The sequence below is a fragment of the Bombyx mori genome, chromosome 22 (assembly GCF_030269925.1).
Source record: "Bombyx mori chromosome 22, ASM3026992v2".
Classification (NCBI taxonomy): domain Eukaryota; kingdom Metazoa; phylum Arthropoda; class Insecta; order Lepidoptera; family Bombycidae; genus Bombyx; species Bombyx mori.
In genome coordinates, this window is record NC_085128.1 from 16,470,879 (window position 1) to 16,489,415 (window position 18,537).

Below are 18,537 nucleotides of genomic sequence, written 5' to 3' on the forward strand. Positions count from 1 at the left end.
TTACTGGCGATCTGTTGTTAATAATACTCTCAATAGTTGTGAATTAGCCAATTGACCTATGAAAGGTCATTGTCCTTTATGACTGGGAATGACACGCTGAGCAACTCACTTGATATTCTGTTGGGTCTTATGGAATAGTTTGTATATTTCAGTCTGCCAGTAAATCAATATAGGGAGTTCGAATGTGATGCCTGTCTGGAATCGTTTTTAAGACTATCAATTATGATGTCTTCACTTCAATTTCTCGCCGAATCTTCTCAGCGGGTCGCGATTCTGATCCGACAGTAGGATGCATTAGCAAAACAACTGACCTTGGGAAGTCATGACTCTTTCGAAGGTGTTCGAGAAGCTGTTAGCAAATCCCACCCCTCTTGACTGAGCCCGCGCTCGCCCACTTGTCCTGGTGACACTGCGAATACCCTCAAGCCACCAGTAATCCATTCTTCCAAAATAAAAAAAAGTTATGCCAGAAGCAAGCAAACAGCACTTCTCATATCAGCTGAGTATACTCGACCCGGTTCGTCTTGAAACTCGTGATGTCATCTTCCCTGCATCCCGACCGTTCTATTAGCTGAGGTAATCTTTCCAGACTTAAGAGTAGGATATGACCATTTTTCCATTGAATTCAGCAATCAACAGGGCCGGCGTGTTGTGAAGCGGTGGTGTTAATTTGCGCAAAAAAGAGCTACTCTCTCTGTCACGTACTATGACATAGCCCTAAAGGGTGAGATGATGATCCGGGTATTCAATGTGCCAACCAAAACATTAAGGCTCTGGGAATAGTTTAGTTTGTCATGCACAATGAAATGAATAAAAATAAAAATAACTATGCGCCAACTGTTATTTGGAGTCTTGTACAAACAAATCCTACGCGATTTTTTGTTAATGTAGTTATTCCTATTCCCGAAGCTTTATAAATAGAAATCAAAGGCAATTAAATTAGTGCGATTAATCAATACATTCTAATTGAAGGGGTGGGGGGTGCAAACAAATCGAGGTTTCAACTTCAGAAAGTAAGTTTGTGGCAGCCCAAATACTTAGACGTCACTCTACAGAAGGATGACATTCCGCCCCCATATAAAGACGGTACGCGACCGTGCCGCCTTCATACTAGGACGTCTCTACCCGATGATATGCAAGCGAAGTAAAATGTCCCTTAGAAATAAGGTGACAGTCTACAAAACTTGCATACGCCCCGTCATGACCTATGCAAGTGTAGTGTTCGCTCACGCGGCCCGCACTTACCTAAAATCATTTCAAGTCATACAATCCCGTTTTTTCAGGATAGCCCCTTGGTTCGTCAGGAACGTCGACCTCCATGACGACCTGGACTTAGAGTCCATCAGTAAGTATTTACAGTCGGCGTCGATGCGCCACTTCGAAAGTGGCACGACACGAGAACCCTCTCATCGTGGCCGCCGGTAACTACATTCCCGATCCTGCGGAAAGAATGGAAAGCAGTCGACGTCGCCCCAAACACGTCATTTCGGATCCTCCCGATCCACTAACGGTGCTTTTAGGTACCTCAAGCACCAGTCACCGTCCTCGTCGAACCCGTCGCTTGCGACGAAGGGCTCGACGAGCGAATTAACCCATAGATACAGCCCACTGAGTTTCACGCCGGATCTTCTTAGTGGGTCGCGTTTCCGATCCGGTGGTAGATTCTGCGAAGCACGACTCTTGCTAGGTTTCGTGTTAGCAACGTCGTCAGGTTTGAGCCCCGTGGTCTCACCTACTAGTTAAGGTTACGCTGGAATAGCCTCTCAAGGCTACCAGCTTAGGTAGGAAAAAAAAGTGGCGGCTTGCGTTACCAGCGTTTTGGTGTCTATAGGTTTTTTTTTCGAACAGGGGGCCGAACCTCATACGGGGTATCCGCGTCTAGGGGGCACACGGGGTATATGGGACTTGGCGGCCTGCAGATTTAGGGAGCAGACCGCGGGCCCAAGGATAGGCTTAACCAGTAGGCAGCGGCTTGGCTCTGCTCTTGGCATTGCTGAAGTTCATGGGTGACGGTAACTACTTACCATCAGGTGGGCCGTACGCTCGTCTGCATACAAAGGCAATAAATAAAAAATAAGGCTTCCGTAACCAGTTCAATAAGTGGTATTCCACACTTCTTGTGTACTTTAATAAAATAAAAAAGGAAACCGTGAGTTACTGTGTAAAATTGAATTACAAAAAATAATGTTTAAATTAGCAGCAGTTCAGGACACGTCTATCAGCCCTGTTCGAGTGCGTGGACAACTCATCCGTCTGGTATTTGGCGAGTGCTTCACGTGCGAGAGTGTGACTTATGTAATACTGCGCGAATTGTTTTGTAATACCGTCCGTACAGAATAGTACACTGTAGTGTAGATACTAGTAGGTGTAGATACCTCAATGCGTATGCCGCGGCTTAGAAAAATATTTATTAAAATTACTTTCGCATATATCGAAACTACTTTCGTGAAACTGAGTTCAGCATGCATGACACTAATTTCGTAATGTAAACTCCGCATTAAGAACAAGATAGGCATAGCCATATTAGAGCGCATGAGAGGCGCGGATATTTAAGATTTTAAGAAGAAGCTTTTAAACAACAACAAAAAATGGTCGCTGTGGCCAAAACCGGCTTGGAACCATGATGATCATCATCTTAGGCCTTACAGCCCAGGGTGGGCCTTAGCCTAGTCCAGTATTTCTCTCCAGACTGCTCTGTTCAGGGCTTTCTCCTAGGGTTCCTAACACCGATAACTTTGAGGTGCTGCTCTACGCCATCTCATTATCGAAGTTTGGGCTTCTGCTGTCCTCTGGTTTGCCTTATCGTATTTGTCTTGGCATTCTGGTCTCCGCCGTTCGAGCTACATGTCCTGCCTATCGTATTTATTGTTTTTATGATATTAGGATCCTTGTAAATATCATACAACTCGTGGTTAAATGATGATGACGAACTCTTTTAAAACCTGATGACGTCAGCTCGTATGGCAACATGCGGCAACTTAGGCTAGTTAAACTAGAACTCCAACAAGATATCTAATAACAAAATTAAATTTTATGTATTATAAAAAAGAGTCATCGATCTCAGTTTGGCAGGCGTCTCTGAGTGATGACGCGATAAATTACGTCACTGTGGTAAATCGGGTCTGGTACACCCACCTCGTCACATGACGCCCAAGATATTAAGAGTATTGTTCAATTAATAATGTAACTGAATAACGTAATCTAGATGATTTCGATCTGATTATATTTTTATTCAATTCTTTATTAAAACAATTCGAACAGATGAATTTCTGGTTTCAGTTACAAACGTAAGCCGCGTTTATGATTTACAGGTATGCTCCTGGTTCCTCCACAATGATGACGTCAGTACAAATATTAATACACCATCTAAGTTTATTAGCGTGTTTCTATAGAACAAAATAAAGCGAAAACGTTCAGAAATAGACTTACTTATGAAAACAATATTGGTGTAGGAGGTATCTTGGATCGAAGCTACTGTTGAATTTTTTTCCTCTGTCTAATCATTTGGTAGCCTAAGGGGCTATTCCAATAACGCGTGGGAGGGTAAGGAAGCCCACGGCAAGCAAGAGCCGTGCTGCGCTGAATCTACCACTGGATCGGAATCGCGACTCCCCCTGTCGGGTCCTCGCGTCCCCTTATGGGGTGCGGATCGGGCCTCGGGGCAATCCCCTCTGCCGGGGCTATCGCGACCCACTGGGAAGATAATATTTCTAAGCCCGCTTTTACTGTTAAGCAGTTGCCGAAACCAAATTATGGAATAATTGAAACAAGTTTATTCATTATGTAACCATTTATATACCAAAATGAACTTAACAAAACATAGATTCTTATGACACTAAAGTTTATTCAAAATGACCTCCGTGATTTTGAATACAGGCCTTCAATCTGCGCGGCCAGTCGTCTATCGCAGCACGAGCGAGGTCCAATGCAATATCGGCGGCTGCCTTAATCAAGGATGTCTTGAGTGACTCCAAATTGGGATGAGGCTTTGAGCACGCCTTTTCCTCCAAGTGTTGCCATATCTTGTAATCTAACGGATTCAAATCTGGACTGGAGGAGGGCCAGTCTTCGTGCCGGATGAAGTCGATTTCACGTGCCGCCAGCCAGTCTTGTGTGCTCTTCGCTCTATGAGCTGGCGCCGAATCTTGTTGGAATACCCAGTGCCTGTTATTGAACATGGTATGAGAAACAGGTTCCACAAGGTTCGTCAGGACTGTATTTTGATACACAACTGCATTCGTTTTTACACCTTTCTCACAAAAATGTACCTCTGTTAAGCCCCAATAAGAAACTCCCAACCATACCATGAGCGAGAATGGAAAATGACCTCGTTGGACACGCGGAATACGGTTACTCGCTTCTTCACTACTGTGTGCGTACACCTTATCATTATGTTTGTTGTAGCTCTCTTCTACGGTAAAAATTTTTTCATCCGAAAAAAGAATTTCCCGATATTTTTTTCCCGCGTACCGCTTCAACAAAGCGCGGCATCTCTTCAGTCTCAGGTCCATTAGACGAACATTCAAACGATGTCCTGTTTTTCTTCGATATGCCCGAAGCCCTAAGTCTTCATTTAACACCCTTTTCACCGTGGTTCTGCTTAACCCCATCTGAAGGGCCAACAGTTTCTGCTTACGTTTGGGATTTCTTTGAATTCGCGCCTTCACAGCTTTTATCACTGCTGGAGTCCTAACAGACCGAGGGCGACCACTTCTTGACCTGTCATCTACACTAGAGTCTTCATTGTATCGTTTGATGGTACGATAAACGAATCTTTTGGTTATATTCAAATTTTTCAGTATGTTAAAAATTTGAATTGGCGCGTAACCGCAACGATGCAACGCAATAACTGCAACACGGTCTTCTTTAAGCGTCCACTCCATATTTAAAAATGAGTAAAATTCTAAAAGTATACATTTTTATTTTCATGAACAATTCGAAATTCGAATTCAATAAACTTTTTTGTGGCCAGCATTCTAAAAGAAAAGTTTTTACTGTGTGACAATACTTATGATCTGACTAGTTATATATTTTTTTAGAATATATTTATATATTTAGAATATACCTAGTAAGTAATCGTTTTTTTTTGTGAAATTTTTGAAGGTATAGTCGTTAAATATCGGACTTCCTTTGTCATACACTTTGAATGTCAAAATTGGCTTAAAGGTCTGAATACCAGGCCATAAAAAAAAGAATGTCAAAATAAACTGTCATTATTACAGTAAAAGCTCCTTAATAGCGTATTCCTTCATTCGCGTTTTCACTATTCGCGGATTAAATAAATGCGACTCAATTCCTAAATTCGCGGTTAAAGATTTCTTTATCCGCAGATCTAACCGGTACATCGGTACATAAATAATTCAAATACTAATAAAAATAAAACAAATACGTAAGTATCCAACCGAATACCTATCCTTTGTAAACGCGATTATTCATATTCAAGGTTTCAGTATCCGCGGCATATTTACGGAATGAAACGGAAATTCGCATATGTCTAAGTATTTTAAACAAATATTTTCATTTCATTACATTTCATCTACAGTGGCGATTTTTAAATACTAGCACTCACAATCATTTGTGTGTTTTAAAAAAAAAAACACCTAAGGAACAACACCATCTTAAATAATACATATTACTTCCGCGAAAACATTAAACAGAGTTCAAGGAATTAACAATACGTTTGGAAGATTCACATCAACAGCCTACTACAAAAATATTAAATGTTTACATTCGGATTCCATAGTAAGACGCCTACACTGATTATTTTCGTTTCATTCATTCGTTGGGTCGTTCGAACGATGTGTGTATGCACCGTTAGGCCGCGCACTTTGAGGCCGCCTCAAAAAAAAATTTGGCAGAAGCTACACGCTGTTCGATTATAAAAATAGTGTTAACTTGTAAAACGTGTGTTGTTTATTTGAAGCTTAATGTATTGAAAGTTTTATGTTTGTTTCCAATGCTTAACGAAATGGTTATTGAAATATTTTAATTACCTATTGACAGCTTGACAAGGTCGAATGAACAATCATGATATTGTTATTACCAGTGGTCCCGCATTAGTCGAAATTCGACTATAATTAATTGAAATTATGTCTTGTATGAACATTATTAAGGTTCTATTTCAAAGGCTACTTATACTTCTAATCAGAAAAGTCACGAAGACTCAAGACAAATATTTATAATCTATTCTCAATTTGACCACAGACCATAAGCAATAAGAAAATTGAAGCAATAAGAAAAATTGACAATAAACAAATAGTATGTATGCGTGTGTGTGTAATGTTTTTTTTTAAATAGATTTAATGTTTTTTTTAATGCATAGTCAAAAATTAACACTGCACTCCTTCTCTATATTCTCTATGAGTATGGGACATTTCATATTCCTCCGTCCGCATAATTTTCATAAACAGGGGTACCTACAAAGTTTTTGTTTCACCTATTAATATAAAGATGAGTTCGCTCGGCAAATCGTGCTCGCGGCGTAACCTCACCCCGGCTACAGAGACGCGTTGACGGTGACCGGTGACATTGTGTTTGGATTACTTTGGATTTACGAATCCACGTTCACAATGATTTAGGGCAGAGTTCCCCAAACTTTTTTGTGTCGTAGACCCCTTGCCATGTTTTTCCGTGTTGGGTAGACCCCCTACTTACCTGATATTGATTTCCTGTAAATTTCTAACTGTAGTAAAGCTTAGTGTTAAAAACTTAAAGTAAAAACACATGTTAATTTATACATTTATTAATTGAATTTAAATTAAAACTACTCAAAATAAAATTTTGTATCTGTTATGTAAAATATACGTAACATAAAATAAACTATAAATAAAATAACATAAGCAATAAGTCAATATTTTTAGTGAGAAGGATGATCCTGATGCTTTAATAATAAATTATCAATTTTGGCGTCAATTTTGTAAGGGTTAATCTTAAATCTCCTCGGCTAATGATGTCTTGACATTATAAGATAGTATGATGTAAGTAAATAGGTACTATCAGTGTATGTGTTGAGATCCACTTTTGTGGACCCCCAAATTTTTTTTCGCTGACGTAGACTCCTTGCATGTTGACATAGACCCCTAGGGGTCGATATACACCACTTTGGGAATCACTGATTTAGGGCAACCATGGAATCAACGGAGGTTGTGAAAGTTTGTGCAAACGATGGACCCTGCAACCTCCAACCGAATTACTGTAACAGACTTTATATTACGCTCAAGAGCAGAGTCAGTGCGCCATCTACCAGCTATCCTCCTTTCAGATTATTATATAAATAACTTATTACCCGTGAATGTCGTCTCGTGTCGTCGAACAATGTTAACAGTTTAAATACATTCACTCTGACGCGTATTCTTTATTCGTCACGGCAATTCAAATAGAGAAGTGATGGTTGACTGAATTTGACGAGTTATTTTATGTATGTAAATTGAATTAAACTTGTCATGTTTATCGTGAAAACAGTTCACGTTTTTTTTTTATTGCCCTTGTAGGCAGACGAGCATACGGCCCACCTGATGGTGAATGGTTTTTTTATTTTTTTTATTGCCCTTGTAGGCAGACGAGCATACGGCCCACCTGATGGTGAATGGTTTTTTTATTGTTTTTATTGCCCTTGTAGGCAGACGAGCATACGGCCCACCTGATGGTGAATGGTTTTTTTATTTTTTTTATTGCCCTTGTACGCAGACGAGCATACGGCCCACCGGATGGTGAGTGGTTACCGTCGCCCATGGACTTCAGCAATGCCAGGGGCAGAGCCAAGCCGCTGCCTACCGTTTAATACTTACTACGTTCTGCTGTGAATATCGCTAAATATCATGCCTTGATCACAGGGACTATTTTCCCTACCTATTTGAAGATAGCATAAGGGGCTATTCCATCTTCTCGTGGAGGAGGTAGGGACTAACATATTATTATAATAATATTAATAAATAATAAAATAATTTATTGCCTTTTTATATTAACTACTACATTTCATCACAGACAGATGAAAGAATGTGTTAATATATTTTTGGAGTTTACTCCTTTAGAATCGATTTACATATATAGGCCCGGGGTATGAAAATTATGGGGACCAAAATCGTACTAGCATGTCACACGAAATGCGTTATGCGCCTGATTGCGCATGTCACACGAAATGCGTTATCGCAGGTGACGCCGGGCTGCTGCGCCGGCAGTCCGCCACAAAGCCTCGTACTGATCGCGCGTTTCTCTCATTATTGTATTTTCATATATTTGTTAGTCGTTTGTTTTGTGTCTCGTTAATTTGTTAATAATCTGTAGTGTATCGTGTTGTCGTAATATAGAACTATTTCTCGTATTGTTTCGTTTAATTTTTTATATCCAGTAAACTCCAGTCGTGCGTCGGAGCGGACACACACACTTTTTTTATTACTCTTGTAGGCATACGAACATATGGTGCACCTGAGGCTTAATGTGGTTACCCTCGCCCGTGGACGTCAGCAATGGTAGGGGCAGAGCCCAGCCGCTGCCTACCTATCTAAATGTAGAATTATTAGAACTTTGTCATGATGTTATATTTATTATAAAAGCATAAAACTGCAAATAACATAGCTTACCACTATCATTTATTTCTGTGATCAGACAAATCTACAAATTAAAAATATTTTTTGTTGCAACAGTGACATCTCTGATATTTGAAGGAACTAATTTTTCTTCTTCACCGTTGTTTGCAAATGGCTTTTTATAATTATCAACAGATGGCGTTAACTTAAAATTTCCGATACCTCTGGAAACTGGTTCCTTTAAATTTTAAGGAATAGTAAAGACAATTATTGTTCATTGTAGTGAATGTAATTATAGGTTTCTATTTATATATATATACTAGCTGAGGCCCGCGATATTACCCGCGGTTATTTTCGTCATCAGCTACCTATCAGTCCCGTCAAAATCGGTCCAGCCGTTCCAAAGATTAGCCGAAACAAACTAACAGACAGACAGACAGACAAAAAAATTGTAAAAAAAATTTATTTTTGTGTATGTACCGTATATATATTTGTCGTAGATACCGACTTTAGTAATATTAAGACATTGTTTTGATTATTATTTTAAATTATAAAATGTTGTTTTGATAAATATCACAAACATGTAGGGTAGACGTCGTAACGCCTGAGTATAAAATGGCGGTACGTGGATAGAGTCGCCTGAACCTACTAGTTAAGGTTACGCTGAAATAGCCTCTCAAGGCTCTCAGCTTAGGTAGAACAAACAAACAAAAAAAGAGTCGTCTCAGTCAGTCAGTCAGTCTGTCAGTCAGTCAGTCAGTCGGTCAGTTGAATCGAAACTGTCGGTTTACCCTGTCATTGTGAAATTTGTTGAGAGTTTCAATAATTATTATTCAAAAGGTTTTATTGACTTTTATTGCAGTAAACTGAGTTCAACCGAATACGTATGATGACGGAACTGCCGCTCAGCCATCCCTGACGCTGTCATCAGAAGTGGGATCATGGCGTGCCATGTTCGATATATAGCAGAAAAACATGATGCAGATCAGAATACCAATAGTGGTACTAGATCACGGGTCAGAAATTCATCGGGAACAGCCAGATGCCGATCCGCGTATTTAGTGCGCTGCGGTTGATATTCACCTCGATGAACGTCTACTGGATGGCACATTACTCATTGTAGCCTTCAGTAAAGCCCTGAAAGGCCGAGCATCATCATGTTGTCGCAGATTTCGCACATAGGTATCACATGGAAGCATTTTCGCGACTTATTTCTCGCTTGGTATGATACCTCCGAAAACTCTGGCTGCGACGCTTATCAATTTAAACAATGGCAAGCCACAAGAGGGTGAATGTCTCGCAGCATACGCAAGTCGTGTTATGACGTTCCTGTTAGCTCGATGGAAGATCTGAGTCACGAAGAAATCGCCACATCTTACGTTCTGGCTCATGTCGCCCAGTTTGATTCTTGACTTAATCGCTTGGTATTTACTAACGAAATACAACACGTAACAAATTATTGCAAAAAAAATTAAGGCAAGTGCAAGTCTCAAGCGAAAGTTCGATAGCAATAATGGACTTGTCATGACGAGTGGGTAGTTCCGACACGAATCGTTTGAAGCCGCTGACTACTGATACAGCTACATGCCACTAGTGCAGTAAACCAGGACATGAGACGGTGAATTGTCGCTTAAACTTTAGGAATCTGCTGAACTTAATACTAATAAAACTGCACGTTTGATGACTCTTTCGGGCTCCACCAAGCAAGCAAGCAATGTTTCCGTAGGGAAGAAAATTTACACATTTGAAGTAGTCGTGACCTAAAAGAGGTCCGGTGCATTCATATCTGCGATGCAGCGGTGTTAGAGTCCCGCAGGCGGGTGCCAATTTTTCTGGTGAAGTGTATCTTAACAAGTGTTCGCAGTTGGCTTCCACAGTGTGGGAGTAACATCTTATAATAGGGGCTTATAAAGAACTAATCCCCCACCCGACGACACCGCAATCGCACCGCCATCTCTCAGGAATCGTGCTGCGTTTCGTTTAGCAACCAAACTAACGACCGTCTCCGATTTCGTTTAGTTACTAAACTAATGAGAGTCTCCGACACGGCCATCAATTATTCGACGCTATTAGACATGTGTAAGTAATGCGAGTGATATTACTCGGGTAATATTACTCTACGATGTAATGCAACATCACACATTACGCGAAGGAAACAAACATCACACTATCACCCAACATGTTTCTTTCTTTGTCGTGTAATGTTGCTTAACACGTTAACAGTCCCCATACAAGCGTTCCGAAACACGCCATATGTCCAAGTGTGATTATATATTTTTTGGCCATTATTAGATGTCCACCTATCGGCTGATGCATTAAAAGTAACAAAATATGGTCGTTGACCCCGGATATACCCGTGTACAGCGGGTGGTACACGGACTTATGAATTAAATTACCGGGTAACTTTTACGTGTACCACAGGCTCATGAGTGTTCCAGTAGACGTATGTATGGTTAGTTTATTACCATATCGATGGTACACTTCCGCGGCAAACTACTTTTCCGTCAATACATACCCTCAAACACATAAATATAACATGAAGATCTATAAACTATGGTCTGCAGAACACTTAGGGATACCAAATTTACAATGGTCAAAATGTGCAAGTTTTTGGTTTGGATACCTCCGGAAGTATGGTAGTAACATTCGCAGAAGGTTTACTTGATGAAGGTCGCTGCATCATAACTTACAACTATTACACGAGCGACCCTTTGGCAGAATTTATGCTTTCTCGCAATACAGACCTCTGTGGCACAGTCAATAAAAAGAGAAAAGGTTTACCGAAAGAGAGGAGAGAAAAGCATTCATTCTAGCAGCACATGAAACGTGCAAGTTCAAGTTACGCCGCTGAGAAAAACACATTTTTTTGAGTTTTTGGGCAAGAAAGAATCTCGATTCATCCGAAGACGATGCGTGGGATGCTGCCAAAACCTTCTTGATGAAGGTCGATTTGCTCCATATGCACAGGCCAAAGCCAAAAGGGTATCAACGCAATGTAAAATTTGCAAAAAAGCATATTGCGTTGTTTGTTTTTCTAAACTTTTAGTTCACCAATTAAAATTTGTATTTTTTTTTCTAAGTTTTTTTATGTCGTGTTGCTATACTAAGAATTTCAAAAAAATATGACATGTTTTCGACTTTCTCCATTTATTAGATCCTTGGCCACAAGTCCACAAAGAAAACACTAACTAATTTGACAAGTCCGTGGATCTAGGCCTCGTAGAGAAACACATCGGCTCGTGTACCTCATAGGGTACACTAACTCGGCGGAACCGCTAACCGTGTACCACATACGTAACACCGGACTGTTAACGTGTTAATACACGAACGGAACAGAGCGAGCGAGACAGACCGATCGACGCAAAATAAATGAGCAAGCGACACGGAATTATTCCTAGTGATTTTGAACCGTATGTCCTGGCCGCTAGGTACATTTTTATACCTATGGTACGTCTGAATTTTAATATAGGTATTTGTGTTTATATTTTTCATGCGCCCAGCCGGTAGTTCCCCGCAAGTACTTACTTAATTTTTTATTCGCAACTTTTGTAAAATCACTAGTCGCTCGTAATTGTTTAGTAATATTTCATATTAATTTTTGGGTTTGATTTGAATTACTTAAGCACTTGTTTGAAGATAGTTTAATTATTTGTTTTAATGCGTGTTTAATAAGTGAAAGAAAGAACGGCGTCTAAATGAAAGTACAGTCCTCCTTGGATGCACTTTGAGGATATCGCGCCGAAACAATGCATCTACTGCTCTCGTATATTAACATTATTGTCGAGCTCAATTTGCAGTCTAAGTCGCCATATGAAATCCGTTCATCCCACAATAAATTATATTAAGTAAAAAATAAAATTATTATATTATTAAGTAAGTCAATCTCTGTCAAGTAATATAACAGTGTATTACAATGCAAAGTTCATACTTTGTATTGTAATACACTACTGTAATGACACACCCGAATCATTACCTAAGTGATGTGTTGATACACATCACTTAAGTAATGATTCGGGTGTATAGATACAATGCATTCGTCGTCACAGTATCTATTGAACGCACCGAGTAATGTTAAGAGTGATGTGTAATGTTTTCGAGTAATATCACCTGTCTGTAAAAGTGATGTCATATCACATTACATTGGGAAGTGATGTTTTGCGCAAGTCTAGACGCTATATTTGTAAATTTTATAAGCCACACCGAAGTGTGGCGTCAAAAATACTATAGACTCATTTGAGTGTTCCCCTCCACGGAAATCTTTAGTAAAAGGCGAAAGATTTATACGTTTTGAAGGGAAACCAGAGATACACGAAATTAGCAATCAAAATTCTTTATAGTTGTTTGAGTCAAAAGTCGTTAGCGCGATTCAGCTTATGCGCACAACGCCATCTATTGATATCATTGTTGAACTCATTTTAACTTGTGCTTGAGCTCGACAATATATTATCCGGTCACCGTTCTTATCGAAACCGTTGCTTGCGTCGAAGGGTTCGGCTAGTAAACTAACCCTAAAAAAATAATAAAAATCATTCGCTAGAATGTAAATTTTCTTAAACTACTGCATATTAAACGTGTAGCTTTCTGAAACAGAATATTCGCTGAGTAAATTTGGTTAGAGCCAAATGTCTACAGATCAGATTTTTATTTATTTATTTATGTACAAATATTAATAGCGCTGCTGATTTCCTTGAAAAATGTCTTGGAATAGATAGAACAGATATTATGGATAATGAAATACCTACTACATGTCGTGGCGTGCAACCTCTTTGACAGGACATAAGACCTACAACGACTAAACACAGATTAAGACAGACACTTGACAAGAATTCAAAAATAAAGCGAGAAATGGAACGAGGGCGTACGTGACTAGCGGCAGGCAGTACTTTTTTGACTTCCTAAAAGGACGACATGAACCAGACGACAAGGAACGAATTGACCGTTCTCATATGTCTCTCATACATAAAATAGACGACAAAAAACTAACCGACGGTTCACTACACGTAGTAAACAAAGTGCAGTCATAAAAATTTAATGTTAAAATCTCAATTCCAATACAAGAACGCATGCAATCACATTTACATCAGTGAACCTGGTCTTCGGTACCCTCATCCCTTTATTGTCCGTCACCCTTCGTAAGTCATAGCTCCACCTGTCCTGGTCTAAGCTGGAAGAGGCCTATGGCCAGTAATGGACGACCGTGGGCTGATAATGATGTTAAAAGCACATTATATGTGTATAGAGGTAGCTAATATACTTGACCAGAATGTCCTGACATTTATACAAATGATAAATTTAAAATACTAAAGGAACACGACCCTTTTCGACCTTAGATTGAATTATCAAACGTTCCGTTTGTGGTTACAGGTATCAATCACAACACGATTACGTGACGATCTAACCCACTGAGTTTTTTGCCGGATCTTCTCAGTGGGTCGCGATTCCGATCCGGTAGTAAAATCAGGAAGAAGTGCTCTTGCTACGGCAGATCTTAGACGATGAAAACTTCTGTTTACTCTGTAGTATAGTGTAAAAATATATATGTAACCACATATATATGTTGGAGGGTTTATCACAAAACACAATTAGCAAGCTTGCACCCTGCCAACGCGCAATGGAGAGGAGCATGATGAACGTGAAAATGTCAGATCGACTGAGTAACCGTGTAATAAGAAGCAAAACAAAGGTTATAGATATATGGTGCAAAATTAGAAGGCTTAAATGGCGTTGGGCAGGGCATATGGTTAGAGGTAAAGATAAATGGAGCAAATTTGTGACACAATGGTATCCCAGAGAAAACAAAAGGAAAAAAGGTAGACCGCAAAAAAGATGGGATGACGACATAAGACAAGTTGGCAGGCGTCACATGGAACAGAGTGGCTCAAGAAGGACATGAGTGAAAAAGGTTGGAAGAGGCCTTTGTCGATTGGCAAACAGATCTGCAGAAAATAGGAAAATTCAAATAATAGGCTAGATTAAGGTTTAAATAAAATTTAAGATTTCTTTAAATTATATTTAGTCATTTAATTGTAATATGGATCTGAATAAAAAGCTATTCAATTCAATTCAATTCAAAACATATATGTACATATGTATATTCTTAATCCAAAAGAGTTTGCCTTCATGCACAACACTGATAGCTATTTGTCTCAATGTAGATTAGGGTAAGTATACGTTAGCGTCACGCACCTGAGCCAGCTCTTTCACATAACGCGCCGTGACGACGACTCAAACTAGTATCTACTAGTAGTACTAAGTATGATGTGGCTATTCAATATATACGATACAAGAAATACTAGTCAATATTTTTGATGTTATCGAAACTGGTATTTTGATTATGGTGATTTCAGTTTTGAAATAACGGTTTCAACTTAAATACTTTTAGTTTTAGAATGAAGAAACGAGTGTGAAATATACGTAATGAATGAATATGCGTAATAAATGAATATATGTAATAAATACACGTAACAAGTCCAATGATTGCAGAGATACTTCTGGGCTCAGTGATTCGCCGGATTTTATTTAGAACTGTATCGAAATCTGCGAACTAGATTTGTCATTTGACAGTAATTTTTATAAAGTTCTCTTTTGTGGAAAACAAAGTACCATTCGGTAAGGGGTACCTGGTTGGGTTACAGCGTGGGAATCGACGCCACACTAAAAATAGAGATTTTCGTAGCACACACGTCTTCCTTGGGGCAAAGCTTCCTTCTCATGTCCTGTTCATTCAGACGAACTTCCACCCCGAGAGCATGTGGTTGCCGTCTTTCGCTGACATTAACAATGCCAAGGGCACAGTCAATACAAATATAATATTTCTGAGTACAATATTTACATATAACATAATAATTATATAAATAATAATAATCTATATAAATAAATAATAAATGAATTGCTGTTCGTTAGTCTCGCTAAAACTCGAGAATGGCTGGACCGATTTGGCTAATTTTGGTCTTGAATTATTTGTGGAATTCCAGAGAAGGTTTAAAGGTAGATAAATATGTAAATGAGCGGAGTTAAATAAAAATAACAATTATGTTTTTCCTTTGATGTCCCCCCCGTCGGACGGATTCCTTTTGTTTGTTTTAACTTTATTCTAAACAAAAGTTTAGGTCCTTTATTTATCGATTAAGGCACTACGAAGTCTGCCGGGTCAGCTAGTTTACACATAAATATTTACAATATTTACAGTATAATATTTCTGGCTACCTTTGTCAGATATTCTAAATGTCGTACATCACTAGCCGACGCTGTCTCGTGTGTGTGCTGAACAGAATTTGATGTCGATCGCCCTGGGAAGGTCACCTGAGCCTCGCATGTCTGGTTGATTGAAAGAGGTATTTTTTTTTGTAACTGCTTCTTTTAAAATGTATATAATAGAATGTCTAGAATAAGAGATTTTGCGTATTTAACCAAATCTGGACCAAATCTGTACCAAAAAAATCTTAAGTGTTCGAATGAGTTCTGAATGGACGCAGGTTAGTATCACAGTCCTCTATCTATTAGTGAGAATTCTAGTGTAAATAAGAGATCCATTTCATTCTTCCGTTTCCATTAGAAATCAACGAGTCAAGGAGCCGCTTCATAGTAAGTGGCTAGCGTTTCTAACAGACACTATTGTGCTTAGTGCGAGTATTTTAACTTTTCGATCGCGTAAAAGTTAACTCAAAATTGTATGGAGCCAGAACAGCTTCCCTTCGTTTGCCGCAAGAGGCGTTTCAGCTTCATACAACTTTTACGCGATCAAGATGTTAAAAATGAAGGGAAACTGTTCCGACTCCATACAAATTTGTATTAACTTTTACGCGATCGAGTAGTTAAAAAACTCGCATTAAGAACATAACAGTGCATAGGGTATACTCAGGGCGCTGTCGACCGTCCACTGCTGTTCCAAGGTTTCTTAAAGCGGTGTCTGCGGTTCCAGTCCACGATGACCGAGCTCAATCGGTAATTTTAGCCAAAAAAAAAGGAAAATGTCTCAATAAACTCGCTCTTCATCAAAAGGGACACAATACGAAATCCTCGCCCGGATTAATTACAGTCGTTCATACATTAAGCAAACAGCGATTACAAGACAATTAAACCGTGAACAAAGCGCCATTGTATTGAGCGCTAAAACACGTACGCCGTATGTAACTTGAGTAATTAGCAACTCTCGCACAAGCGACTCTGCGAATGTGAAATCGCGGAGTGATTACAAACGAGAAACTTCGGGCTTGTGAATTTATTTTAAACGTTAACGGCTCTTAATGTTTTCTTAATTGATGCAAAGGTATCCGACGAGCTAATAGTAATAATAATTCTTTAATTTTTGCTGGTATCGTGACTTTCCTACTCTTTACACACAAAGTTCCGAATCCGTAAGGGGGAATAGACTAGCAATAGAGACTGTAACCTGATTCCTTAAAGTAGATGGTAGCATTTACGTTGTATGAACTCCTCCGCTGGATGGTTCATCGATTTGTCTTATAAAGTTAAACCTATGATAACAAATCCTTCATTGGTGTGAACTGCTTCATTTAGATATATTTATTCCAGAGGCGGAACGCTACCTTTTTTTTTTTTTTTTTTTTTTTCGGGTAGAGGGCCGAACCTCCTACGAGGTCCCCGCGCAAAAGGGGCGCGCGGGGTATGTGAGACTCAACGATCTGCATGGTGTTGTGAGCAGACCGCGGGCCCAAGGATTTTAGAGCCCACCCACTAAACGACTCCTCTGCACTCTTACACCCGACGTCCGATCCCCTCCGAGGTCAGAACCCGGATGAGGTAGGGGGGCTACCGCGGTCAACACTACAACCAGACGGCGCGGCTCACCCCAAGGACGCCCAGCCGACGGAGCCTTCGAGGCGAATCGAAGGCTCTGAAACGTCGGCCGTCTCGGTACGGCAGCCCGTCGGGCCGCCCAGACGGTGCCGCCGGTGTCCCGGAATACCCCGCTGGACCAGAACCAGCCTGCCGGGTCGGGACGCGATACACCGTCGACCGGTCGCTCTATTCACTCCACGGCAGCGCGCTAGAGTGCTGGTAGCGCGCCGCGCGGCCTCACCCCCTCAGGTCGCCCCTTGACCTTCACCGGGGGGAGGCCGCCACCTACAGGGGCCGGGACGTGCGGGCGTATTCCCGCCTCCGGCCCCCGGCTCGACGGCGACGGATCGGTGCGGAAAGGGAAGAGCTCTCCCTCTCTCGCTCCGCCGCCTCCTTCTGCGAGATGGTGGACTCGCAGAAGTCGAGCATCGCCTTCCAGGACGCGTCGCTGCCGAGCATCGTAGCCACGACGCGCGGCAGCGAGAGGTCCTCTCCAATGACCGCGACGAGGGCGGCGCGCTGCTCGTTGAATCCAGAGCAACGCGCCAATGTATGTTCCGCTGTGTCTTCCTCGTCGCGGTCCGCGCAGTGGTGGCACTGCGCCGTCGGTTCCCTTCCGGCTATCTTGTGCAAGTACCGGCCAAAACAACCGTGGCCGGTAAGCATTTGCGTCAGCCGGAAGGTGAGGCATCCGCGGTCGCGGCCCACCCAGTCCGCGAGAACCGGGCGGACCGCCTCGACGGTTCGGAGGCCGGCCGACGGGTCCGCCAAGCGGCGAGACCACGCCTCCAGCACGGACCGCCGAGAGTGGAGCCTCCGCGCTCGAACTACACCTTCGCTGGGGCGCCCTTCCCCCCTAGAGCGGAGGTCGCTACGCCACCGGTAATCGGCAGCGAGCGCCTCCGCCTCCAGGTCCCAGGGTGGCGCCCCGGCGAGCAAGGCGGAACGCTACCTAAGTTCTGTCTAATTTTATTTAATGAATTAGACAAATAACTGATTGGTCATTGGTCGGCAGCCTTGTCAACCAAAAGAGCTAAATGATCATCATCATCATTAGCCTACAGCAGTTCACTGCTGGACGTAGGCCTCTCAAATTGCTCGCCACTTTAAAGAGCTAAATATTTAACATATATTTTTATAGTCGTGTGTTTCAGAAATCTTTACTCATCTTAGAAGGCAAGATAATATTCCGGTGCCTGGACTAAACATC

General features: G+C 41.0%; 1 non-coding gene across 1 annotated transcript; it reads right to left on the minus strand.

The window, feature by feature from the left end:
• Positions 1 to 12,717: 12,717 nt before the first annotated feature.
• On the minus strand, positions 12,718 to 12,832 carry LOC119630287 (U5 spliceosomal RNA). Its single transcript, XR_005246071.1, has one exon. It is a non-coding gene; the product is annotated as a U5 spliceosomal RNA (small nuclear RNA).
• Between the last annotated feature and the right edge of the window lie 5,705 nt (positions 12,833 to 18,537).